General features: G+C 33.1%; 1 long non-coding RNA gene across 4 annotated transcripts; it reads right to left on the bottom strand.

The window, feature by feature from the left end:
• Positions 1–9,368: 9,368 nt before the first annotated feature.
• Positions 9,369–27,512, bottom strand: LOC148599835 (uncharacterized). Of its 4 annotated transcripts, none has more exons than XR_015918068.1 (5): positions 27,376–27,500; positions 21,630–21,745; positions 17,255–17,352; positions 12,001–12,081; positions 9,369–10,483 (listed from the first exon to the last, which is right to left on the bottom strand). It is a non-coding gene; the product is annotated as an uncharacterized LOC148599835 (long non-coding RNA). The 4 variants fall into 4 exon arrangements; XR_015918066.1 differs by lacking the exon at positions 21,630–21,745 and adding an exon at positions 25,560–25,701 and having other exon boundaries at positions 9,370–10,483; XR_015918065.1 differs by lacking the exon at positions 21,630–21,745 and having other exon boundaries at positions 27,376–27,512.
• Between the last annotated feature and the right edge of the window lie 401 nt (positions 27,513–27,913).

Raw genomic sequence — 27,913 nt, 5'->3', positions numbered from 1 at the left:
AGTTACTTTATGTTCTTTGTTGTGTATGTCTGTTTTCCATGTCTGGTCTTTGTCCCTGGATTACATTCTTTTGATTACCGCTATAACCTTGGTTCCGTTGATTACTCTTAGTAAAGGTTGAATGTCATTCATTTCTTTATGTACATTTGTTTAAATAGAAAGTCATTCATCTGAAGTTGTTTTAATGGTAAGAAGGCCTTCAGATTGAAAGGCAAGCAGGTATTTTTTAAGTATCACTCCAGCTAAGGATCATGCAAAATGTGATACATGGTTGGAAAGACTACTTATTTTAATTTTTTCATATTTTGTTTAAAATGTGGTTGTGAAAAGAAAATAACATGTGGCTTTTCAAATAACCCTTGTTCTTAGGATATAAAAATTATATAGAATGTATTATTGAATTGAAAATGTTGCGAGATAAGTCTGCAAATGACACTGAAGTACAATAGAAGTTATTGAATTTTTGTTGTGGATCAACTCATAAGAGCAGAAACTGAAATGAATGATTATACATTTTATCATATTGACCCATAAAACAACTTAATAAGAAAAATAAAAAAAATGTAGCCTTTTTTTGAGTGTATCACATACATTTTGTATATCACAGAATTGCATGATTCTTACAAAGACTGCCATGTAAGAGTTGAAGATAATCTAGTTTTTCATTATTGTAGGAGTGCTATTGTGGGAAAAAGGAAAAAGGGTTATTCTGTTCTGTAACCAAATTCCCTGTCTCACTTATTTCCACAGCACATTAGAGTTCTGGTAGCATCTTTGCAATTCACCATCTTATTTGGTTTCCATACATCATGTACTAAGTTACAGCCCTAGGTTAATGCTATGAGGAGGAATGAACTGGCCAGTGAAAGCTATATTTTTATATAGCCAAGTGGTCTAGGGCGCTGGACTTTTTGCTGGATGTGTTGCCATAGATGTCACAGCGGTACGAGTTCAAGTCCTGCAAAGGGAACAATCAAAAATTTTCATTACAAATTTCACAGTTCTAACATCGTTGGGAATTTTTCAGTTCCCATTTTCAACTATCTCCCACTTACATGCCCATGTCAAAGGTGGGAGATTTAACTGCATTCGGAAACTTCTCCTGCTTATTTAAATTTTAGGCTTAAAATTGCAAAAAATTACTTTTGAAATTCTTGTCAGACCTCAAACCTGCAATAAAGACCATTGCTGAAATTGCTATATAGGAAAACATGACCTGTCATCAGGGGAGGGGATACCACCAGAAATTTTTCTAGGAAATGGGAATTAAGTTCAAATAAGGTCAGATGTCTAACATAAAACATGTCTTGAAAAACAAAACCTTGGCATATCTCTCCAAGAAATGTTTGAGTGGGAGATCTCTCGCTTTAGAATATTCAAAGTTTAATAGCAATGATGTATTTTTTACTACAGATATGATAACCCTTCATTTGTTGGCAAAAGGATGGGATGCACTAATCCATGTTTTTAGCCCTATACTAATAAAAGCCTTAAATGAGGTAATGAAACAATACAAATCTGCACAAATCCACTCTGTGAAAAAAATGAAGAACAATAGCTTCACCAATATACAATGAATTCTTTTTGAGAAATTTAAGTTGCAAGTCAAAAGTAGTATAAAAATTATTTATTTTACCCGGTGTATAGGAATCACTCTGCCTGTCTGTCTGTTTGTCCAGATATCTTATAAGCACAACTACTCCTAAATCACTCAAGAGATGTTGTAGATGTGCATGAAGGATTATAATTACTGTCTGAGCAATCTAAAGGGAGATAATCCAATTAAAGGGTTTCACACATTAAACCCTTTTAAGTGCAACTCCTCCTTAATCACTCAAAGGATTTGGATAAAACTTTATAGGGCATCAATTGTAGATGTGCTTGAAGGAATATACTGTAAACGTATTAATTTTTGCTAATGATAAAAAACGCGAAAAATAATACCTGAGAAATTGACACTATATAAGGCTTATCATTCTTTTAATCTGCACAAGGTTCCACTGTATAGATAGGTCACTGCAGATAACTTAATGACAATTTGTGGAAATGAAGCTATGAGGCACTTGAACAAGCAAATCCAACATTTCATTCCTGTAAAAATTATGTATTTTTTAAAACCTTACATTATGGAAATCCTTGAAAAAAAGAGATATTATTTTCTATTTGGTTATGAAAATCTGTAGCCATGGTAACATAATAAAATTATACATTAGTTTTCATAACAAACTTTGGTTGCCTTCCCAAAAATAACTATCAAAAAACAGGTTTTCTAAAATATCAGGCACTTAAAGACTGCCAGAAAAAGTAAGTTGTCATGGTATTATTGTAAAAAAGCAAATAAAAAGTGTACCCTTTTCTGCTCATTTGTTCATGATTTTAATTCGTAAAGTTAGTGCGAAATTTTGCATTTTTGAAAAACAGCCAGTTGGTGCAGGGAAGAGAACCCAATCAGGTGAGGACCTGAATATTTCCGGATATCTTTAAGCATACATTTTTCAACTCTTACCTTCACAAGTATTGCATCTATTCATGTACAAATGTTCTACTACCCACAATCAATATTTCCGCCAAGATTCACCTTTTATTTTTAAGTTATGGGTACGAAGCAGTGCACCTGAATCTCATTTGTACAGTTCAACCAATATTGATACCCATGAATATGTTCACTTGATAGAATCCGTGAAAATTAGCAACTGCGAAAATTAATATATTTACAGTAGTTAATGTTTAAAAAAACAGCTAAAAAGGAGGTGAATCTAACTTATGACTTTTACATGTTAATACCTTTGAAGTGCAACTCCTCCAAAACTGCTCTAGGGTTTTTGAAGTGGGTAGTTTTCACAGTATTTTTAATTTGCATGATTTTTTTTTCTAAATGGTGATGCCTACCAAACATAGACCCATCAAATCTTCATGAAATAAGTCAAAGTATACAGAAACCCTCAAAAACATCAAATGGTTACATGTACCTGGCACTTGTGTTTGTTGGTTTAAGTTTCATTTTTAAGGGAGGTTCAGACAATCCACTATTTTGGCTGCAGGTGATAATGGCCAAATAATGCACTACAAACAATTTATAAGTATATGAAATTCATTTTTAAGTATTCCACTTCAGTTTAGCAAATTATAGTTTGATTGTACCCTAACATAAAGACTAGAGGCATATTACAACTCTTATTGTATCTTTACCTTGTGTAATTAGATAAAGTAAATTGACCTTTATTCTTCTGGTCCTGGGTGTCCTTCTTTTGAAGACTGTACCAGTTTGGTATTTCAGACTGCAGGAGCCTCTTGATCAAATTAATAGGAAGCCAGAAAATGAACTTTAAGCACTCTGTAATATATTGGTTATGTCCAAATGTGATAAAAAGTATTTCTAAAGAGCTCTCAAGTTGACACGAGTTTCGTTGGTTCATTATATAATAACACTTGATCAATAATTAGTACAGTCTTGGCTGACAACCATGGAATAGTTTTTTTATGTGCATTAAATAGCTTTTATGTAAATTATACAAGTTTCTTTGAAAACATCACCTCGTTAATTATCTTCATTAACTCTGAAAGAGTCTGACTGTTTTATCCTTTTCCGTCCATCCCTTGGTCTGTCTACTGCAAATGTATTAATTTTCGCAGTGTACTTATATTCGCTATTATTGTGGTGGACAGAAAACACAAAAACCTGTGATCACAAAATCCATTTTATCACTATACAACTCTAATCTTGGTTTAAAACTGCGAAAATTGATACCCACAAATAAGTTTCATTTGACAAAATCTGCGAAAATGAGCAACCGCGATAGTTAATATGTTTACAGTTTCTCTACAATGCTCTGACTTAACACAATCATCTGACTATGCACATATTGTGGTATTTACTTTTGGCTGAAGTGACAGCATCTTCTTGTTCCCACATAGTAAAGTTGGGGTGTTAATGGGCATGGGGTCAGATTTCTTTTTTTCTGTGAGCTATTTCTGCTACTATGAAAGTACTATTGTTCGTGGGAACCAGTTTTCTTTGTTTCTTGGGTAGGTCCAGCCACGAAATTTTGTTTCCAATGAATAGTATATTCTGTATACTGAAAAAATTCAAAACCGTGAATTCAAGAATCCACGAACTTGTGTTTCTTCCCTAATCCACAAAAATTGGTATCCACTAATTAAAGTTCTTAAACAGTATTTTCATTTTTGTTTTCTATTGTATAATATATATTAATATATACAACACTATCAAACGAACTTGCTATAACTTCATTTTGTAGAACTATTGACTATGAACTGGGATTGCATTTCATGTTTTGAAAAAAAATTGTGTACATGTATATAAAAGTGCATATTGTATAAGTAAAATACAGCTAAACCTGTCTTAACCAAATTCATTCTTGACTATCAGTTTTAATTGAATTAAGCTGGTGTTTAGATAACAAAGGTTTAAAATGCATCAAAATTGATATAAGGGCACTTCAAAAGATGCCTGGTTTACACAGGTTTCTGGTTGATTCTGGGCTCAGATAAGACAGTTTTCACTGTGTTTGAACTTTTGTTGGTTAAATATGCAGGACAAACCTTTTTCCCAGAAGCCTGAATGTAAGGTTATTTAGTAGAATATATGTCGCCTTTATAGATATTGATGAGAAAATAAGAAAGGCAAGAATGTATTTGTTTTATTGGGATTAGTCTAGTGCATTGGTAACATCTATTCATAGAGGAATTGCTGAGTCTACTTGTCTAGAAGGAGTGAACGTTTTAATTCAGGGAGAAACTATTTAGCTTTAAAGGGGAGACAAATCAATTTGGTCTTCCTAGATATAATTTAGGTCATAATTTTCTATCAGACTTTTTGTCCTTTTTTACCATTTCTATAACTAATATGACAATTTCATATTTATAGATTTGTTTTCCTCCATGAATTTAGGTTCTTTTTTTTTATTTTAAAAGTGTTTATTCCCTCTAACGTTTGAATAATTGTTTCCTAAGGGATTAAAGTGGATTAGTTTAGCACAGGTGTACTGTCTTATGATGTTTACAAGTTTAAATTGTAGGAATAGATAAAAGTACAAAAATATTTAAAGATTACACAACTTATTCTGGTAATTTTGTTAAAAGTTCAACTTCAGAAAATCCAGGTCAAGTCTGTGCTTTCAGACATGTAGTTTGTAATGTACTGGTTATTGATCTATGTCTCAGGTTTCTTCATGCTTTAAAAAATAGTATGTAATGTACTATTATTTAACTATGTTTCATTCTTATCAGGTACTTTGTGGACTCAACTTTTCAGATTTAAACATAAAAATTCTTAGGGGGAAAAGATGCATGATGGAAGGAATTAATGATTGCCTAAGTCTATCTGTCAAGTCTCTCAAGCACTTTGTTTCTTTGAGAATGGCTTTTTGATTTTACTGAAATTTTGCAGGATGATAAGAAACAAGATGAAGGGACTATGTTATAGAGTCTATGTCTGTCTGTGGGTCAGTCTGCTATTGAGGTACTTTGTGGACACTTTTCCTCAGAGATTGGTAATCTGATTTTTCTGAAATTTTGCAGAAGGATAAGAGGCAAGATGGAGCGACTTCGGAATATAGTCTCTGCCTGTTTGTCTATGTATCTGTCTATTCTCTCTGTTACTTTGATTATGTAACTCCTTGAACATTAGCTATCTGATTTTGCTGAAACTTTGTAGGTTGGTAGATTACCACATGTTCTTGGTCTTGTCATCTGGCCATTTTAAGCGACAAATTTTACAGGATTTATAGAACTGAATTCTTTATTCTTGTACTGCCCCATATGGGTTCATTTGTCAAAAGAATAGGCCCGCAGCAGCTCTAAGCTTATCGTAAAAGGCGACTAAATATTGCTCCAACTCTGGCCAGGGTTAGACACTCTGCCCACAGAGTAACTGGGTTGTGTGCCCCAGGTGGTTGAATTGGGTACCCCTGGCATGCTACATGGAAAAACTGACCACAAACCATAGTGAAGGAATGTGTTAGGAAAGATGCCACGTTTCTCACACGTTAAAGAACCCTGCTTTATTATTCTATCAGAACCTTTGCGCTATGCCACAGAAGGCTAAATTGCCCAACCCTACCCACCTTTCCCCATTTACAGTGACAATCAAAATCTATCGACCCTACTATCCTTGTATCCCATTCCATTTTTCATTTCATTATCATTATTTCATGTTCATTTTATATAGCTGAAATATTGCTGCTTTGGCATTAAACACCAACAAACAATCATTTTATTCTTGTACTACATTTAACATATTAGAAAAATATGATTGGGGATTAATGACTGCATGTAACCATCTAGTTTTTTTGTGTCTGGTAGAATTATTTACTATTGTTACACAGTAAATGTACATGTACTTTGTCATGTATTGATGTTTATCCTCAGCCTCTCGATTCTAAACCAGCTCACTTAACCTACATCTTGGAGTAGTTCATTAATTTCTGAGCCTTAAAGGCATGGTATATTGCATGCAGACCATCAACTATCATCAGACTTTGAATTAAATGTTCTAAGAATGGGATCATTATGTCATTAAGTATCAGGCCACCTAAAAATCAGGCAAAATAAGAATGAAACAATTCATTCTTAACAAAGGTCACACTTTTGTTTTTCCTGATAAGGGCAGGGTAATTTGGGATGAAAATTTGCACTCTAGCATGTAAGGCACGATCTTGAGGGTGCACCATGCAAGCATTGATTTCTAATTAGGGAAAATTGACCATCATTAAGGATAGGCACCTTCCTAAAACTATCTGTAGCGAACTCTGTTTTTTTTTTTTTTTCATTATGCTTTCTATTGATAGACATAACCATAGATACCTCTCTTTTAAAATACATTATATTGATTTTTCCACATTCGCTGAATTAAAAATTAGATGAAACCATTGTTAGATTTCAATACTCTGAAGTTTTCTGAACAACATATTAAGGAGGTAGATCTAGGGTAAGGGACATAACTCATGAAGTCAGTGATATGTTTGTATCATATTCAATTTCACCAAAGCCTATCAAGCTTTCATTTGACACAGGATGAAATCAGTCTAAGTTACTTTGATGCTTGCATGACGTTGATGTAAAATGTTGAATACAAACGTTCCAATGATTTTTAAGAGTTGTGTCCCTTACCCTAGGTCTACCTCCTTAAACATGTGATCTTCCTATAAATCACCACCTGCATGATTCTTACTTGGATTTGTTATTTAAAAGTTCTAAGAATGGGATAATTGTATCATTAAACTATTGTATAGAGACACTTTTAATTTTAGTTTGATGTGATTTATTTCTGAAATCCTTATTTTGTTAATTAGAGAAGGTGACAATATATGAGTGTGAATTAGGTCAATGCGATCTGTAGGCTAAATTGGTACCATCCTGGGTGCTCAAATTTGTACTTGGATCTATGAAATATGGCCAAAGACCTTATTAGTACACATAACATAAAGAATCTCTTTAATGCATCAACTTGATTACAGTGATCATGGAGTAAGTCTGTTCTTCCATCTGTTTGTCCATCCACAACTTTTTCTTATCTTAAACCCAACATCTTCTTGAGTCCTTTTAAGAAGCATTCCAGGTAAGAATCATGCATGGTTGACAAGCCAACTTATTTTTATTTTTGATATTTTATTTAAGATGTTTTAGTTAACAGAAATTAGCATGTGACTTTTAATATAACCCGTGCTCTTAGGAGATAAAAATCATAAAGAATGTGCTGTAGAATTCTAAATTAAGGGAAATAACTCTGTAAATGTCACTGAATTACAAAGGAACTGTTGGATTTTCAGTGTGTATTTTCTCCTAAGAGCAGACAGAATGAATGATAATACTTTTCATCATATAGACCCACAAAACAACAAAAATGAAAACATGTAGCCTTTTTTTGAGGTGTATCACATATTACAGAATTTGCATGATTCTTACAAAGACTACTACTTAAATGTAACCTATGTAAACCAAAGACCTGCCTATTATGAACTAATCATATTGTCCTTATGAAGCTTAGATTTGACAGGTTTCGCTGTAAATGAACAGTAAAGTAATTTGATATTTTTTTGTCCCAAGTGGAAGGAAGCATAGATAGAATTATTGGTGTTTGTACATCTGTTGGTCACACTTGACTGTTGAATTTTTCAGAACCACTAAATGGATTTTGTTCAATTCCTGTATGATTGTTGTTAGTCACCACAGTTCCTGTATGACTGTTGTTAAGTCACCACAATTCCTGTATGATTGTTGTTAGTCACCACAATTCCTGTATGATTGTTGTTAGTCACCACAATTCCTGCATGACTGTTGTTAAGTCACCACAATTCCTGTATGATTGTTGTTAGTCACCACAGTTCCTGTATGATTGTTGTTAGTCACCACAGTTCCTGTATGATTGTTGTTAAGTCACCACAATTCCTGTATGATTGTTGTTAGTCACCACAATTCCTGTATGATTGTTGTTAGTCACCATAATATAATTGATCATTTTGTATGGCTATTTTGATTCCACAAATTTTACAGGTGTTATTGGACTTTTGCTCTTCATCTTTTTTTTTGTCATGGTGGGGAACATGTTGCTGTGCGTAGCAATCTAATATTTTCTTACATTTTGCACAAGAAGACATCTGTTCCTTGTTCATGTCTCTTTGTAATTGACAAAAGCATTTATAAGTTTTTTTTTAATTTGTTTCAAAGTTGTTTCAATGGCTTAGCCTAGTTTCCAGATTTATGTTCAAGATTTTAAAATTTATCAGCTCAAAATATCTCACATGAATGAAGGTTGTTGTACTGTTGTAATGAAACCCGATCATTTTGATTTGCCATCATTAAACTAATATTGTCTTTGATAGGAAGAATTTTATCTACTTTGAGCCTTTGATTGAAAGGATGCATCTTTGAAGTTGACCAAACAGTACTTTACCATTGAGGATAAACAGCTGATATAAAATTATGTACTGGATATTCACCTCAGGGTTTGAGTAATAGGAGTCTATGAATATTTTAGTTTCAAACAAATGGTTCACTTTGAAATTTTTAGTATCTGCACATTTCATTCAACTTCAGGTATTTTTCCTCAAGGTAAAAATCTTCTCTTATCACTGTGTCATTACAGAGGTCAAGGTTCAAGGTCTTTTGAATCCAATTAAGAATTTAAGCCCACAGATTAATTTTCAAAAGAAAGACTTCTTTTATTTTTGCATCAGTTACATTGAAGGCTAAAACTTAAGACTCAAGTGCTATTAGTTAAAAGAGTAATCAAGGGAACCAAGATTCTAGCAGAAATCAAAAGAATGTAATACAAGGACAAAGACTAGACATTGAAAACAGACCAACACAACAAAGAACATAAAGTAACTAAAATGAAGAATTGCATGTATGTATTGTTTGTTATTAAAAGTGCCTCATTTTATTTTCACCACATGTGGTCTTCTTGTAGCATGCTAATCTCCAGTGCAGGAAGCCCAAAGAATTTCAAATTCACTACTTCTCTCAAAACTTGTGACATACAGGAAATAACAGTGACAATATGTTGGCTAGGAGTCAGACATGTGACATACAGGAAAGAAGAGTGACAATGTGTTGGTTAGGAGTCAGACATGTGACATACAGGAAATAAGAGTGACAATGTGTTGGTTAGGAGTCAGACATGTGACATACAGGAAATAAGAGTGACAATATGCTGGCTAGGAGTCAGACGTGACATACAGGTAATAAGAGTGACAATATGTTGGCTAGGAGTCAGACATTTGAATATGTTGGCTAGGAGCCAGACATGTGACATACAGGAAATAAGAGTGACAATATGTCGGCTAGGAGTCAGACATGTGACATACAAGAAATAAGAGTGAAAATATGCTGGCTAGGAGTCAGACATGTGACATACAGGAAATAAGAGTGACAATGTGTTGGTTAGGAGTCAGACATTTGACATACAGGAAATAAGAGTGACAATATGTTGGCTAGGAGTCAGACATGTGACATACTGGAAATAAGAGTGACAATATGTTGGCTAGGAGTCAGACATGTGACATACAGGAAATAAGAATGACAATATGTCGGCTAGGAGCCAGACATGTGACACACAAGAAATAAGAGTGAACATATGCTGGCTAGGAGTCAGACATGTGACATACAGGAAATAAGAGTGACAATATGTTGGCTAGGAGTCAGATGTGACATACAGGAAATAAGAGTGACAATATGTTGGCTAGGAGTCAGACGTGTGACATACAAGAAATAAGAGTGAAAATATGTTGGCTAGGAACCAGACATGTGACATACAGGAAATAAGAATGACAATGTGTTGGCTAGGAGTCAGACATGTGACATACAGGAAAAAAGAGTGACAATATAATGTTGGCTAGGAGCCAGAGTATTGTGTCAGAGTTGGTGCTGGTTGTTACTTCTGTAAGCTCGCACAATAATAGTCTGGCCCAGCCTGTTGGAGCAGTGCTAAGCAGGGTCTGTTTGAGTGGTCAAATGTTCAATTCTGCATGAAAGAAAAAAAAAACACAATTAATCATTTTTTTTTGCAGGAAGGTAGAAATGTGGAGAAACTGTCTGTCCATCTGTTGGTCCATTGGTGCATCTGAAATTTTTAGGCTTTCTCATCACTTGATTTGTAAACAGACTTTGATCATATTGATATGAATGAAGTGTTTTGACAGCCTGTAGATCAGATTTTGAAATTGAGTTGTTGCCTTAAAATTGTTTATGAAGCAAGGGTCATTTGAAGAGTGCTATTTAATTGTTCTAATTACAGCATATACAATGATGATTTTCAAGGGTGTTGTTTTGTTGTTCTAATTACAGCACATACAATGATGATTTTCGGAAGATAGACCTGGTCATCCTTTGATAAAATGAAAATCATCTGATGAACTTTCTTAAAAAGTTGACTGAACAGTCAGGATTTAAACTTTTAAATTTAGCCAATGGAAGACCATCTTAATTTATTAATGTTATCATTTTATGGGCTGTAACTTCTATGTTAACTTCTTTTAATAGACTCCTTGCTCTCACTTAGGATTTAATAAAAAATGTCCCTGTCTGCACAAATTTATGACTGCCATGAATTACTTTCTCAATATAAGCTGTTTATAGATGACATTGCCAATAAAATAATGGAATATAGAAATATACTTTTTATGAAATTAATACATAGAGTAGCCTTGACTGGACACAAATAAGTAAAGACCTGTTATTTACCATGTTCCGAGATTCCGATTCATCTTACAGACGTATTCCATTCACAATGTTTATAATATTCAGGGTTAAATGTTCATGGCAGACAAGCTCATTTTTCATCATGTTAAGTCATTTGATTATAGTTCTTATAAACTCGTTAGGAAGGTAGAAAGTTCAAGCTGGCTTCCTGTGTGGGAAACTGATTTTTTACTGTCTGTTTACAGTTGAATTTGTCTTAACTGAACCCTGAATGAACTGGGAACCTGTCTAACCTGAACCCTGGATGAACTGGGAACCTGTCTAAACTGAACCCTTGATGAACTGGAAACCTGTCTAAACCAAAGTTCTTGTGAAGTCGCTTAATATTTATACCAATGCTTTTAACAAACATCTGTCTATGGTACATTGAATAACACTGTTTTCTGCATGAAACTGACCTGCTGTAATTTGTAAAATTTTAAATTGGAAGTCGATTTTCTTTAGAAATATGGGTTTTATATTGAAGAGAATTTATATATTGGATAGTTGTAGTATTTGTGACAGTCAACTGTTTTAATTTGTATCTGGAGTGTTTCAGTTCTCTGCCACATCAAGTTTTCTCCTCAGAATCCACTGGATGATTTTTTGATGTTCCTTAAATGCTTATGGAATTTAAAATTGATTGTTTGAAAAATGAAAATACAGAGGCAGCATTATTTTTTTTTTAACCTCCTTTCTTCATGATTCCTAAGGCAGTTCTAAAGTGGCTGTTTCATTGATAAAACACAGACATGATTTTTTTTTCTGTTCTGAAACAGAATTTTCAAATTCAGAATTTACCGTTAAATTTCTTTTTTTACCATATCATTACTTCTGATTTTGGCAATTTCCGCTTTTTTGGTTGGGTTTGTAAAACCGTGTCTGAAAACAAAGGGGACAACAATTTAAGGGGTGGCTTGGAATATTTCTTTGGATAAAAGTATGTATTTTCACCATGTTAATAGTTTAAAGATTTATTTTTCACATACCTCTACATCAAATCAAGTCAATAATTTTCATATATGTAAAAGCATAATGTTTGTATCATAGTGTTTTGAATTGATCACTTTCATCTTCTTTTTTTCTATCTTCCTATCTTCAAGATTTAAATATCTATTTTCAAAATAAGCCATAATTTAATTTTTTATATGACGTCTTCATATCATCAAAGAGTGTATGTTGGTACAACCTCACCTTTAGCACCTGCGCACTGTCTCTTTTCTTTCGCTGTCACTTAGAGACAAAACACTCATTTAAAAGCATTTACGTGATTTAAAGGCTGAGAGGTTATCTAATGCTATACTGATACAAATACTTATGCAATAGACGGTTTACTTGGATATGTGATTTATTTCTTAATTAATCCAACTTCCATATGGGTGAGGTTAAACGGAACAGCCATTATTTTGGCTACACCTAGGGAAATTTTTGTCACAAAAATTACGGTATTTGTCATATTAGAAGAGAAATAATTACTTCTGGGGGTATATTTGTACTCATTTTAAGATGGGTTTGGCATTTATATTCGATTATATAACATTGAGCAACAGTACAAATCTACCCCCTCCATGAATTATTTCTTAAATCTTCCAGGCCCCACCCATTAAAATCAAATGATTCTCCTTTGTAGTTAATTTTGGGATGTCTATCCTAATTTCAATAAAAAACAAAAAACAAAAAAAAACCAAATGATTATTGTTCTATGTATTCATGACCATATTTATGACAGCAATTTACAATGCACTTACAGGGGCTGATCCACACACTATGAAAAGGAGGGGTGCCAGCGGAGATTCCTCAGAAAAAGGGGGGCAGGGAGAGAGTGCACAGACATTATTTTCCATTTTTTGTCAATTTTAAACATGTAAATGGCAAATTTTCCAATAAAAAGGAGGGGTGCCTACCCCTGCACCCCCTGGATCTGCCACTGCAATCCCAACAATTTAAGGGTTCTACTTCTTCAAAGAGAAAGTACAAACATATTTGACTGCTTTGTTTTTACTCAATGAGTTGAAATTGTCAGCATTGAACTATCTAATCTGAACCTCTGTGGCCTGGTACCATGCTTTTCTCAAGTTTTGGAGGTTATGGGTTTAAAGACTTCAGTATGATTCTGTCTAAAAATCAGGCAGGTGGTGATTCATCATATCTCAAGGTTATTATACCTCCGCAAACAAAGTTTGGGGGTTATATAGGAATCACACTCTGTCTGTCAATCCACATTTTGTGTAAGTGCAATTGCTTGTAAACTGCACAAGGATTTTGATGAAATTTCATAGAGAGGTCGGGTAACATTTTTAGATGTGCCTGAAGAAATATGATTCCAAAGGGAGGAAATCCAAGTTAAGGGTTTTATGCTATAATTTTGGTTCCTTTGATCACTCTTTACATGTTAAAACCTCAAAAGCTAAATTCTTCCTAAACTGCTGAAAGGATTTTGATGAAATTTCATGGGTAGTTTGGGTATCATATGTTGATGTGCATGAAGGAATATAATAATTGTCAGAAGACTATAAAGGGAGATAATCCAAATTAAGGGTTTTACATATTAAAACCTTGTAAGTGCAATACCTGAACTGCATAAAGGATTTTGAAAAATTTATCGAGTATTATAGATTGAGATGCATGAAGGAATATGATTTCTGTTGGATGACTCCACAAGGGAGATAATCCAACAAGCTTTTCACATTTAAGTCCATTGGAAACAGGAAGTATTCTCTTAGTGAGCTTGCTTACAATACTTCTAGTTAATCAATGAAAATGTTTGAATACATTGTTTGTTATATTCTAAAAACAACTCTTCCTATCTTTATATCCTTGAATCTGCTGGATATTGTGAAGTAATTTTTGACTGGTTATAGTGTAAAAATTCTTGTGGGATATTTTCCCATACTTTTTTGTGGTAGAATGCAATCAAATCTCCAATGGGCAGTGTTCATTTGAGCTGTGAGGCATACTGAAAGATATCAATAAAAAAAATATTTGGTATTAAGAATTGAATTACCAGTTATCATAAGCTTCTGCATGGTTTTAGGGCAGAGCTGTAGTTAAAATTTAGTAACCACCAACACGATGTCATTTTGGAAATTACATGTCAGTCTTTGTAAGAGGTTGCACCATTTCAAAAGTATAATTTGAATATATGCACCATCAGAATCAAGTAAATAGAATATATTCCAAATCTTGTTGGTAAATTGAGTTACTATTAAAATGCACTAAAAAATAAACATTTCAAGGGTTGATAGCTTTGTCAAAGATCTCATTTTTCTATCACACTATTGGACAAATCCAGTGATGCAGAGATAAAAAATAGTATTTAAAATAGAAAAAAAGCATTCTTGAGTGAAATTATAATGTCAGTTCCGTGGATTTTTGACATGCATGTTTGATTTTTTTCCCATTTTGCCTGATTCTTTCTAATTACTTAAATACTTAAATAATTGAAGTCAGAGTGATTTGTCTGAGTGGCCTTTATTTTGTTTCAAAGTTTGCATTCCCTCTTGACATTTTCTTGAAAATGTGATTTACCCCAGAAATTTATAGAGATGATTGAAAAATTGAAAAAAGCAGATGCATTTATAATTCATTTACAGAAAACAAATGACAAACATGCTTTTTTCTTGAAGTTCAAAAAATGATTTTGTTGTTTGTTATTATTTTTTGAAATAACAGTCTGTGTAAATATAATTACATTGGAATATTTGAATTTTTCAGCTGTTTACCAAATTTAAAAAATCTTGGTATGAATATTTAAAAATATTGTAATTTTGAGTTTACTTCAATTTAATTCCCAAACCACCTTTTGTTAAAGGATGAACAATTGACAACCAAATGTCAGTATTTTGTTATTCTATAAAAGTCTGATTTAATTTTCAAATATTTATGAGAAAATGTTTAAATTCATCAAGTCAGGTATTGATCTGTATAAACTTCAGGCAGTGGTTTGTTTGGGAGTGGTACATGTACATGCTTGTTAAAAACACACCAAACAAGTCGTCCAGATTTGATCTCAACAACCCATTGAATAACATTATCAATTTGTAGATAATATCTGCTGTAAAAATAATATTTCTATTAAAGTAACTAAATAAAGGGAAATAACTCAGTAAATAGTACTTTTTCATGTAAATTCTATGTAGTTTGTATCTTTTAACTGCAAAATTTTATTTTTAAAAAATGATTGGTATTAATAAACTGTATAAACCTGAAAAAAACATTTAAGAAATGGTGTATTTTTGAAAATCATGTGACACTCACTGCCTGGGTTTTATATAGAATGGTACTTAAAAATATAATTATTTTGTTGACAGTAATATAGAATTTAGTCAAAAGGGAAATAAAACTAATAATTATCCTCTCTTTGACTGAAATTGAATGGTCAGATTTCACAACAACATGTTGATTAAATAATTCTCATAGTGTACTTGGAAATTCAATGAAAAATCTCCACTGTGTGCTGGAAGATATTAATATTCTCAGCTATTTATTGAAAAATAAAAATTAAGCAGTACAAATTAATATTGTTCCTTGTTCAGGGTTGTTTGAGGGTCAGTTTGTGGGCTTTGATTAGCCTACGGCCAAAAATAATAAAGGATGGGGTTGTTTAGACAAAAGATTTCTGAATGTAAAAGTGCATAATTAATTTTAAGCTTTTTATGCCAATCCTTTGGGGGGGGGTGTCACATGATCTTCAAAAACACACCATGTCTGTGTTCGTCCGTCTGTCTGTCTGGATTACACATGATCATGGCTTGTCCGGCAATCTCCAAGTACAGTTTTTGAACTACATCTAAAATATTTTACAGGATGTTTCTACACATGATGAAGGTGTGCAGGGCCAAAGAATTTTGATTTTCATGAAATATTATGGGAATTGGTGATAGTTACACTTAGTCATTTTTTTACAGAAATGTATAGATAATGGCTTGTCAGGCTGTCTCCTTGTACAGTTTTTGATCTACATCTAAAATATTTTACAGGATATTTCTACGCATAATGATGGTGTGCAAGGTCATAGGATCTTGATTTTCATGAAATATTTCGGAAATTGGTGAAAGTTAGAAATAGGGCTATATGGCTTGTATGGCTATCTCCTCATCTAAAATATTTCTTGCAGGATGTTTCTACACACAATGATGGTCAAGGTCATAGGATATTGATTTTTTTCGTGAAATATTATGGAACTGGGGGAAAGTTGGACTTTGTAGTTTACTTTGTATTTTTTGTCAGAAATATATCCCAAGCAACAAAGTTAGGGATTTGTTATTGGGGGTATTAACATTTTTTATGTGTCTGTCAGTCCGCCCATCAGTCCTCTTTTTCACATCGCAAATAGTCTGACACTACCAAACAGTATTTCTTGACACTATGTTGCCGGGATACAATATGTAGATATGGATATATTTAGGAATTTCTGATCACCATATTAATCCCCAAATTTTTTCGAATTGCGGAACTAGAACAGTTCGTCACTGCAAGTCTTGGAAGGATTTCTGAATCTGCAAGCCATGTCTTCATACCAAAATAAACATGTTCCTAATTTGGCAAATCTAGCGAGAGTGGGCATGATTAGTGTCTTACAGACACATTTGATTTACTATAAAAAAAATGGTTACTAACAAATAATGCGGGGGCTCCTGTGATAAACTGGGCTTCTAGTTTTAAACAAATTTTTAGTGCTTTTTTGCTTTCAAGGGAGTGAGAGGTCTACATTATAATTTAACAACAAATAATGAAATTGTAGCATTAAAGCCATTCGTTATCATAGAGAGCACTTTTTTTAAACATAAAGCATACCTTATGAAATCATATTGCAAATTCGACACGATAATCATTTTATGGTTTTTACGGGGAAATAATTTATTACAGATGTGAAAAAAATAAGGACATTTTCACTCTGCATGATTCTAAAGCAAACTTATAATTAAGTAGCAGTCTTTTGTAAAAATCAGACCGGATGTCAAAAACTCAGTATACCCACCTTTATTTTTAATTCAAAAACAGTTACAGACCACCTTGAGCCTGACTTTGTTTGTCATTTGATTATTGTACTTACGAGATTAATATTTCATAGATTGTGTATGACTTTGGCACTTTGCAAGAGTTATCTTTCTTCATTTGGTTGATTTGAGTGGGAGATGAATGTATGGTTTTCTAAAAAATACAGAGGAATATTGTTACGTAAAAATATAACATAGGTAGACTGTATGTAAAACTGTTGATTGTTCGGTGGGTTTTTCTACACCATGATTCACCCCTCCCATAGGTAGTGTTTGAATTTTACAGGAATTGGTAGTTAATAGATACTGAAAGAGGTATGGCTATCTCGATAAAATTTTACCACTTTTAACCATAAAACTTTTAACCATACTAATTATTTGGACCATCATTGATTAGGCCAAAAAAAATATGTCTGTTTCGGGTTTCCCCGACCAACCCTAATTTTTTCTCCCGACCCTAATAGATTTTTTCTCCAAAATTGAAAAAATCAGTAATTTCCGCCAATTTCCGGTATAATATGGATCATTTTCGGTAAAACCGAAAGTACATTAAAAACCAGGTCACTATAGCATTTGAATAGGAGACTTATCTATATCATGTAAATCCAAGCGTAAATACAGTGTACTTATATTTTGTTCAAAATTCCTACAAAAAATAAATGTATTGTAATAAAAGACGTGATTAATAGGTGTGTATGTTAAATATTAAACTTTTTACTTAAAACCATACACTTTCATGACTTAAACATGATGCTGAACTTTTGTCGAGAAAAAATGAAACGAAAATGCTGACCGACCTACCCTATTTTTGGGAGGAATGTAACCCTAAACAGACATATTTTTTTTTGGCAATATTGATGTACTGTTTGAACCTTTAGATTATCACATGGCCAATTGTGACCTTGACAAATTAAATCTGTTTCCTCATTTGCAATAATTTGATAAAGTCTTCCAATACACAATGATCCAAATTAATATAATTTCCAATATCAACTAACTGTGGTTTGATGGCTCTACAAAAGTCCACGATAAGCATTCAATTGATTGAATGATAGTGACGGATATTCCTGATAGGAAGTCTGTCTACTGACCAAGAAATCAAGAAATAGGAAAGATATGTGATTTACATTGGAAAAAATGAGTCAAGTTTCATAATTTTGTTTCTGCGGTTTGAAGTATTGTCTTAAAGGTGTACAGGTCGGTTTGCCAATCTGTCTGTCTGTCTTAAAATATGGCATTTGTCAGGCAAGGCCAGACCCATTTGAGAGACTCTCTGGGAATGAAAGCAAAACCATGGTCTCATGATAGTGTTCAAACTATAGTGATTCAAAATATAGGGCACAGGAAGAGGACACTTAAGGAGGTAGACCTAGGGTGAGGGACATAACTATTGAAATCAGTGATATGTTTGTATCTTATTAAATTTCACTTAAGTCTTTTAAGCTTTCATTTTAAACAGAATGAAGTTAATCCAAGTTACTTTGATGCTTACAAGAGATTGATATAAAATGCTGAATACATACATTTCAATTATTTGTAAGAGTTGTGTCCCTTACCTTAGGTCTACCTCCTCAAGAGCGTATTGTGCTGGAGAATTTTTTTAAAAGGAAAAAGGAAGTTATTGCCTATGTTGATTTCATGCTTGAGTGACTCTGTTCACCAAACTTTCATTAGGTCTCTTTGAAATTATGAAAGGGACTCAGCAAGGGACTCAGGAGTGCTCAGAGAGGGTGGAAGGGTTTGAGTCTTTGGTTGCAACCCTGGATGGGAGGGGGAGGGGTGTTTCACCCTTCATTTTTATCTAGCCTTGCATAAGGCAGGTGGTCTTAATATACTGGTTAGTTTTACATAGAACACACTACCTGTATATATGAGTATTTTAATCATAGTCTATTTTGACAGGTCATTGTTGAATACTGTACTGGTATGTAACACTGGTTTGACTTTCTCTTAATCTGAGAATTATTTTTATAAGGAGATGGTATTAAATTCAATGCAGATGACAAGTACATTATAGATTCAAAGAATGAGAAGAAAATCTAATTATCACAGTTTTCAATTGTGTTACAAATTCAATTTCAACATTTTTGCATAGTAATAACTGTTTGATGGAAATATGACATTTTTGTCATAATCAACAGCAGCATGGCATCAGGTCATTTCAGTTCTGATAAGGCTCTAATTTATGGGTTAGAATGAAATTTCCAGATGTCCTACTTTTAAGTCTTCACTGAATGACAATGTTTAGGACTGAAAGATAGAAAGGGAAATGAAGAGGAACCACAATTTGAATGATAACTTTATTCAGAGTGCCGACTCAGCAAAAAAAAAAAAAAAAAAAAAGACACATACATCAATGAAAAAAAAATTAATCAAATTAACATAAATTAAAAAATAATTAAATTAAAAACAAAGCTAAAAGAGTAACCTTCAGAGGTGTTTACGGATTTGCCGTATTTTCTACAAATTTTGACTGCAAATTACGCTCTACAGATTGTGAATATCTCCATAGTACCTTTGTTAAAATTTCAGAAAGTTCAGGATTTTACGGATCATTTCCATAGAATATGGTGAAAAATATTGATTGTCATCAAGTAGTATAAACAGATCTGAACCTGGACTCCACTAAAAACTGGGTTAGCGTCCTCTGATTTAAAAAAAAAAAATTTACAACCCCCCCCCCCCTCAAAAAAAAAAAGAAAAGCAAAAATAAATTGCCACAAATAACTCTTTCAAAATTGGATTGTTGTCCTATAATAAACCATGAAAATAATTTGTCTTACAGTAGTATGTCACTGCTACTCCATACCTATTGACCTTTGGAACTGTTCATGTGGGAGATTCTCCCCCATTGACTCTGTCTCCATACCTATTGACCTTTGGAACTGTTCATGTGGGAGATTCTCCCCCATTGACTCTGTCTCCATACCTATTGACCTTTGGAACTGTTCATGTGGGAGATTCTCCCCCATTGACTCTGTCTCCATACCTATCAAACTTTGGAACTGTTCATGTGGGAGATTCTCCCCCATTGACTCTGTCTCCATACCTATTGACCTTTGGAACTGTTCATGTGGGAGATTCTCCCCCATTGACTCTGTCTCCATACCTATTGACCTTTGGAACTGTTCATGTGGGAGATTCTCCCCCATTGACACTGTCTCCCTTCCTATTAACCTTTGGAACCTTTCATATGGGAGATTCTCCCCATTGACCCTGTCTCCATACCTATTAACCTTTGGAACAGTTCAGTGGAGATTCTTCCCATTGACACTGTCTTCACACCTGTTAACCTTTGGAACTGTTCATGTCGGTGATTCTCCCCCATTGACACTGTCTCCCTACCTATTAGCCTTTGGAACAGTTAAGTGAGAGATTCTCCCCATTGACACTGTCTACACACCTTTTAACCTTCGGAACAGTTCAGTAGGAGATTCTCCCCAACTGACACTGTCTTTTCATACCTGTTAACCTTTGGAACAGTTCATGTAGGAGATTCTCCCCCATTGACACTGTCTCATGTGGGAGATATTTATGTAAAAAAAAATTTTAATGTAAAAATTTATTTATTTAGTATTTTTCACAGAAAATATAGTAATTTTTTCCGAAAAAATCTCCCACAAATCTTATATTTTTTACCTGGCAGATTCTAAATTTCTTACTGATTTTGTGGGAGAGTAAACAGGTATGGCTATACTTATTCCCTGCTTTATCCAAAACTTGTACTTATTGCAGATTTCTTTCAATTTGAATTTTCGTGCTGTTGAAAAATAGTGTAATTTAAAAGCTGGTGATATTTTTGCTCTTTATTTGACTGTAGAAAAAAGCAATAAATGAATATATTTATTTGTGCTTCCTATAGGTAATTTAATGTGCCGCCCCTGCATAGCCTCTTGTTGGAAATATTTACTGTTCTATCAAAAACATTCACCCACTGGTATATAAAATTCTACTCAAATGCTATATAGGTTCACCTAGGTAAGCATTTGTATTAAAAAGCCAATTGAAATGTTGGTCAGGTGTTTTTATGGTGGACATGAACTTACTGCCTCTCCCTAAAGGAATATTTATAAAGATTGAAGGTCTCTGGGAAAGCTGGAATAAAAGATGTGTTTTATTAAGCACCTTGATGATTGCTTTCGTGAGCTGCTTTTAAACTTGTCTTCATTTGCCCACTGATTTCATGATGAAAATAACATTAAATTATATTGTTTGTAAGATTATTATTAAATACCATTCTGCGTAAGAATCAGGCAATGGGTGGCACATCATATTTCTCAAGTTGGTCTTTTTTTCCTCAAATATATACAATACATAGAAAACAACCAAAAAGTTATTTAAATTTATCCTGAAGCATTGGTGATGTAGATATTTTTTATTGCTTATATAAGGAAAAAGTATGGGAAAATTTTCCTGCCATTTTTAGCTCACCTGGCCATCACTTGGCGTCAGTTGTCGTTGTCAACCGTTGTTGTCGTCGTCGTTAACAATTATACAAAACTCTTCTCCACTGAAACTACTTGACCAATTATGTTCCTTGGGGTATCCTGCATAGAAAGATGTGGGGATTTTTGATTCATTGAAAAACGTGGCCGCCGTTACTGAAAATAGAACATAGGGGTCAGACAGTAGTTTTTCACATATTTCACCTAAATCATTAAGTGTAGCTAAATTTTGACAGGAGAAATGTGTTCAGCTTGATGAGATCTATCGCTTGGCAAATTTTGGTTTTAATCTGTTAAGCCATGTTGGAGTTATTGCCCTTTTTCAACAATTTTTGCCATTTTTAATGTCATTTCTTTCAAAAATCTTCTTGACTAATTGAAACCAAACTTAATCTTAATGTTCTTTGGGGTATTCTGCATAGAACTAATGTAGGGATTTTTGATTCGTCGAAAAACAAGGCCATCGTTACTAAAAATAGAACATAGGTGACAGACAGTAGTTTTTCACATATATCTCCTAAATCATTAGATTAATCTAAATACTGATAGGAAAAAAGTGTTTAGCATGATAAGATCTATCAGTGGTAAAATTTTGGTTTTAATCCGTTTAGCCATGTTGGAGTTATTGGAGTTTTTTTTATCGATTTTTGCTATTTTTAATGTTTTTTTCTTTCAAAAATCTTCTGCTCTGAAACTGCTTGATCAAATGATACCAAACTTGGTATGAATGTTCCTTAGGGTATCCTGCATAGAACTGGTGTGGGGATTTTTGATCTGTCAAAAAACATGGCAGCTGTTACTAAAAATAGAACATAGGGGTCAGTCAGTAGTTTTTCACATATATCTCCAAAACCGTTAGGTTTAGCAAAATTCTTTCCATATTATTAGGACTACAAAAGTCTTCAGGGATAAAAGTTGTCAGATGACTCCTTGTAAGAGTTATTGCCCTTGAAAGGGTAAAAATGACATAAAATGACAGTAAATGGCATTTTAATTTTTCTGTTAGTCTCACCCACATCTGATTTTAAAAGATGTGTTTTAAACACATAATGTAAACATCAAGAATTAAGATTAACACACCATACTTGCAAAAAAGTCACATGTGATCAAACAACAAGTCACAATGTTGTCCTATAATTAATGAAACCAAAGATTTAAAAGAACTTCCATTTGTTTATTTGTACATATTAACTGATGAAAGATTCATAACATGCTGCTGTTGTGATATGGTTCAGATTGCCAAAGCAGGTTCTATTTGATTACTCGAATTGGTCAATTGTTCCTATCAGAAAAGTTCGGAGAGGATTCATAGGTTGGGGGTTGGACAGGCATGTGTCCGAGAAAAAAAAAATTTTTTTGCATTAAATTTTGATAATTCACAGATACTTGACCTGTCAATCAGTTAATCAATCAATATCAGATTTTGTAGAATTAATTTTTTTTGGAAATTCGTTTTTTTTTAACTTGTGTTTCTTCCCCAATCCACGAAAATTGGTATCCATGAATGAAAGTACTTTCATAGTAAGACGAGCATAATGTTAACTGTTGAAATCAAATTGGGGGGAGTGTAGTTCTGGTGTTACCCAGTTGGAGAACTTATTTTTATTATTCTTTTTTTTGATTGACAAGTTGAAAAGCTTTGTTTTCCTAAAATTGGAAAGTTGACTTCAATAGTTGGTAATTTTATCTTTAATTTGAGCTTTCTTGTGGAAACCAGAAATTTCCAAAAATCCTACAACACAGCATACTCATTTTGACAGAGATATGATTAGTTTAAGCAAGTGTCCAGATGACTAAAGCAAAAAAGCACAGGTGACTGGTTTACACAGGTTTGTTGAAAGTCAGAGTTTGGTATAGGCAGTTTTTTCAGCATCTTAGATATGTAAATAATTACTTTTTATACAATCAATTAGGTTAAAGTCTTTATGGTTACACAATGAACATGTAACACAATGTTTTATTGAAAACCTGTTAAAGTAGACCATGTTTTATCACTGTTTTATTTTCATTGACTAGTTACATGGTGTGTTTGATAAACTGTGGGAGATAAACTTTAGACTTTTAAGAGTATTTGAAGTCATTACGGGGCTGATATCTTTATAATGGAAACAATTAGTGACAGAATTACTAGATTAGAAAGTAATTCTCATTCAAGAACACTTAGTTAATGATTATAGCACTAAATATGTATTTTAGACTTTTTTTTGCACAACTCCATGTAAAAATCTGGCATCTAATAAAATTTAGTACTTGTTTATCAAGAACCCGTGGTTCTGACAATATATTTTTAGTCAAAAGTTCCCACTTTTATGAGGAAATTACTGTAACCCAACTTCTTTCAGTGAACATGTAAAAAAAAAACATGGAAGTAAGTCACCACAAACAAGTGTAAGTTTTTGGTCATAGACTCAAAAAATGGGAGGGGGTGACACTGCTTACAGCCCCTAAGGATTGTGAAAAAAAAAATTTTTTTGCATCAAATCTTGATTTTTCATGAATTCTACCCACAAGATTTTTTTGCTCCCTCAACCCGCAATTCTGCTTCCGCCCAGTTTATTATTGACTAAACACTAAAGAGAGACGTGTTAGGCCCAAAATAAAATGGGTGTGAAATACTAACTTAACTTCTGAAATGCAAATTTTCTTATTTGAAATTTTTGTTTCTTTCTCTTAGCTAAAAACAGGACGACATGTGTTTTTTTTTTTATAGAAAAAAAAAAAGAAAACCCTAGTTTCAATATCAAAACTTAATTTAAAGCAAGTAATATAGGTTCCCTTGATTAGAAGACCTTTTGATGGAAAGTTTGAATATTTCTTGTATGCTTAATATTTGGATTATCATTTCTATCAATATTCGAAATTTTCATGGATAGTTGGACTTTTTGTCTGATCATATAATTGTCACCATTCTAAAGAATTAAAGCTTGTGATCATATAATTGTCACCATTCTAAAGAATTAAAGCTTGTAAGTATGAATTGACTTATATCTGTCAGAAAATACATGCGGGGGCATCAAATGTGTCTCTCAGACATAAGAATCTTCTCATAAATGAATACCAAACATTATGCAGTTGCTGTATCAAAATGGAGTGCAGGGGGCATACCTTTGTCTAGTTAATTGAATAATAGCAAGACCAAGTATGTTACCTGAAGTTAACTATATTTATACCCCCCCTACATTTTCATAGGGAGACATATAGTTTTTGCTCTGTCCATCTATCTGTATGTCTGTCTGTCTGTTTGTCTATCTGTCAGCATAACTCCTAACTACTTCATAATTTTCATGAAACTTTTGAGATTTACGTTTTTATATGCAAGAACATACTTTTATACTTGCTGTAGTGAGTATACATATGCTTATACATAAAAGTACATATGCTCTGACCTTTGAACTTGTTATCAAGCTGTTTTTCGCAAGATAATTTTATTGGAATATCTGTCAACTGAATGATAGTTGTTTAGATTAACATATATCAATAATACAGTCTTTGTACTTGAGTATTTCAGATATATTATTATATACATATGTATTGGAAAATTTGATTAAGAGTACTGTTAGGCCAAACCAAGTTAGTATTTTGATTCTACCGGTACTCATTGCTTTCTATAAAATTTTGAAGTCTTGTTTCATAAAGATTTTGATAAGGTCAGACTGAATAATGATTTCCATGTAGACATGATTTTAAATTATACTTCTAACACACACACAATCCTTTTTTTTCACTCGATGTATTTTATGTTGTTTTTTTTTGCAAATTTTTGCAGATTTTTGCAGGTCTTGTCTGCTCAATAGAATCTGTCAAGTGACAAAATTGGACAGCTACTTGCTCATATTTTGTCATTTACTCATTTACTCATTCATTTACTCATTTACTCAATTTTTTCAAAAACTGTTTTAAATTTTCTTCAGTTTACCTGCTACTTATTCTTTATTCACTGCTACTGACATCCGTGCTGCTTAAAATACTGCTGACATCCCTGCTGCATAAAATACTACTGACATCCCTACTGCATAAAATACTACTGACATCCCTACTGCTTATGTCCTTCTTTTGATCTGTTGTGATAGAATAGTACTTTTTGGTTTTCAGATGATATTCACAGAACTATTTGTCTAAAGTGTTGCTAACTAAAACATGATGTTCTTGACAATAAATTGTTGGTCATGTTTGATAACACTTTTGAAAATTGACTAAGTAGTACAAGAGTTATGGCCTTCTTTCACCTCAAAAAGGGGGTGAGAGTGTGCCGGATATCTTTGATTATCAGATCAACTTTCTGTAGTTCCCTAGGCATTAAGATGATGAAACATACTCAAACCAGTCTTACAATCTGTAAAAATCCAGTATGACCATTGTATTGTTGCATGAAGTGAGCTGCACTGACTGTGAGTAGTCATCATACCTCTCAATAAATGGAACTATCCAAAGATTGAATACAAAAGATATATGGCACATCAAATATCTACCAAAGGACCCAGTGGAATGCTTGAAATTTTCTACGTTGTGACATACAAATGTATATACATTGTATATATTCTGTCTTTGGTTGATGCCATTCATCTCAAGGTACGATGTCTATTTCCTGTCTATACAGTTCACTTCATGCAACATACTGAATTTTTACAGGTTGTAATCAAACCTTTTTTGTATTTGGTTCAAGATGCAAATGGACTTCAAAAGATGTCTGGTTAAGACCAGTTTTCATTTATTAAGATTTTGGAAGGTTTGACTATAGTAATTTCAAGATAGAAACCTGGGTATCAAGGCTAGTCCAAAATGGCCTTGTGAAGAATCTTTATTTGATAAGAACCCACTTATTACTTTAGTATACAGCCTTAATTATTTCATTCTTTTGAGAGGCCTGAGTCATCAAGGCTACTTATCAATATTCTATGATGTGAAGAAGAAACTAACAATTAACAGTGGACAGAAATTGTTCGTAATGATGTTTGCTTTATCATCAGGTAATATAGGTCATTATGAAAGAATAGTGATAGCCAAAAACAAAAAAAGCTTCCATATTTAAAGGGCAATGGGTAGGTTTGATTTAGAGTACAAGTGAGACAGGTCAGCTCAAGACAATGTTTTGCATGTCATGTCTTTGATTTTTGACCTTGAACTTTGATCTCAAGGAAATTTAAGGGTTTTGCATGACAGATTTTTGTCCTAGCTTTAACTTTTTTTGTCTTTCAGTGTATTCTTTTGATATTTGGCATGAATGTAGATCAGCTCAAGCCACTTGCTGCATATTGTATTCTGGTGATCTTTGAACTTGAACTTTGACCTCAAGATTAAATTTTATGCATGACCAATGTACAGAAATTTTGTCAGAGTGGTGTCCACAGAGAGGGATTCCATGTCAATGGTATCTTGTTAATACAAATTTTACCTTTGACATTGAATTACTGAGGGTTTATTTTGCACAAATGCTAAAACTACCTATGGAACTGGTCCACTCATGCATTGCTATCAGCCTGGCTAGAGTTGTCCATGTAATATGGGTACTGTATGACTCAATCCTAGTTTTAATCAGGACAAGACTTACATAAGTAATTTTCACATAAATCAAAAGTGACGTAGCTTCAGCTTATCTAAAGTGACATAGCATCAGCTTACCAAAAGTGAGATAGCATCAGCTTACCAAAAGTAACATAGCATCAGCTTACCAAAAGTGAGATAGCATTTACTTACCAAAAGTGACATGGCATCTACTTATAGCTTTGTCTCACCTTCATTATATTCACACCCAAAATATAAGACTTTCCCAGTTTATGTAATCAGTTGTGGCTGTATGAAAGCACTGCTTATTATATATTAACAATAAATCAATTTTTGCGGCCAAATTGGGAATAATATTAAATGGTTAGAGATCTTGATAAAAAATTATGTCAGAGAAAATGACATGAAACTGATAATGATTTTTGACCTGAAGGGTTATCAGTTCTACTTACATTTAATTCAATTATGGAATATTCATTTATTGATAAATTTAGAAATGAAACTTAATGAATATTTTATGGCTATTCTCCCAATATTAGCTAATCTGGGCTGATTTCATCATTTTTGGTTGTTAAATCCATAAAGATAGAAAGAAAGGTACTGTAAGCGTACTCATTTTTGCAGTGTACTATTTTTTGCTATTTTCGCGGTGGACAAAAATGTGCGAAAAATAGTACACACAATATTGATTTTAACACTAAATAACGTTATTCATTTTTTTGAATCCATGAAAATTGATACCCGTGAATATGCTCAATTGACATAATC

This window comes from Perna viridis, chromosome 13 (assembly GCF_037379345.1).
Source record: "Perna viridis isolate PV_CMFRI_1.1 ecotype Kerala chromosome 13, ASM3737934v1, whole genome shotgun sequence".
NCBI lineage: Eukaryota > Metazoa > Mollusca > Bivalvia > Mytilida > Mytilidae > Perna > Perna viridis.
This window is presented reverse-complemented; position numbering and strand designations above follow the sequence as displayed.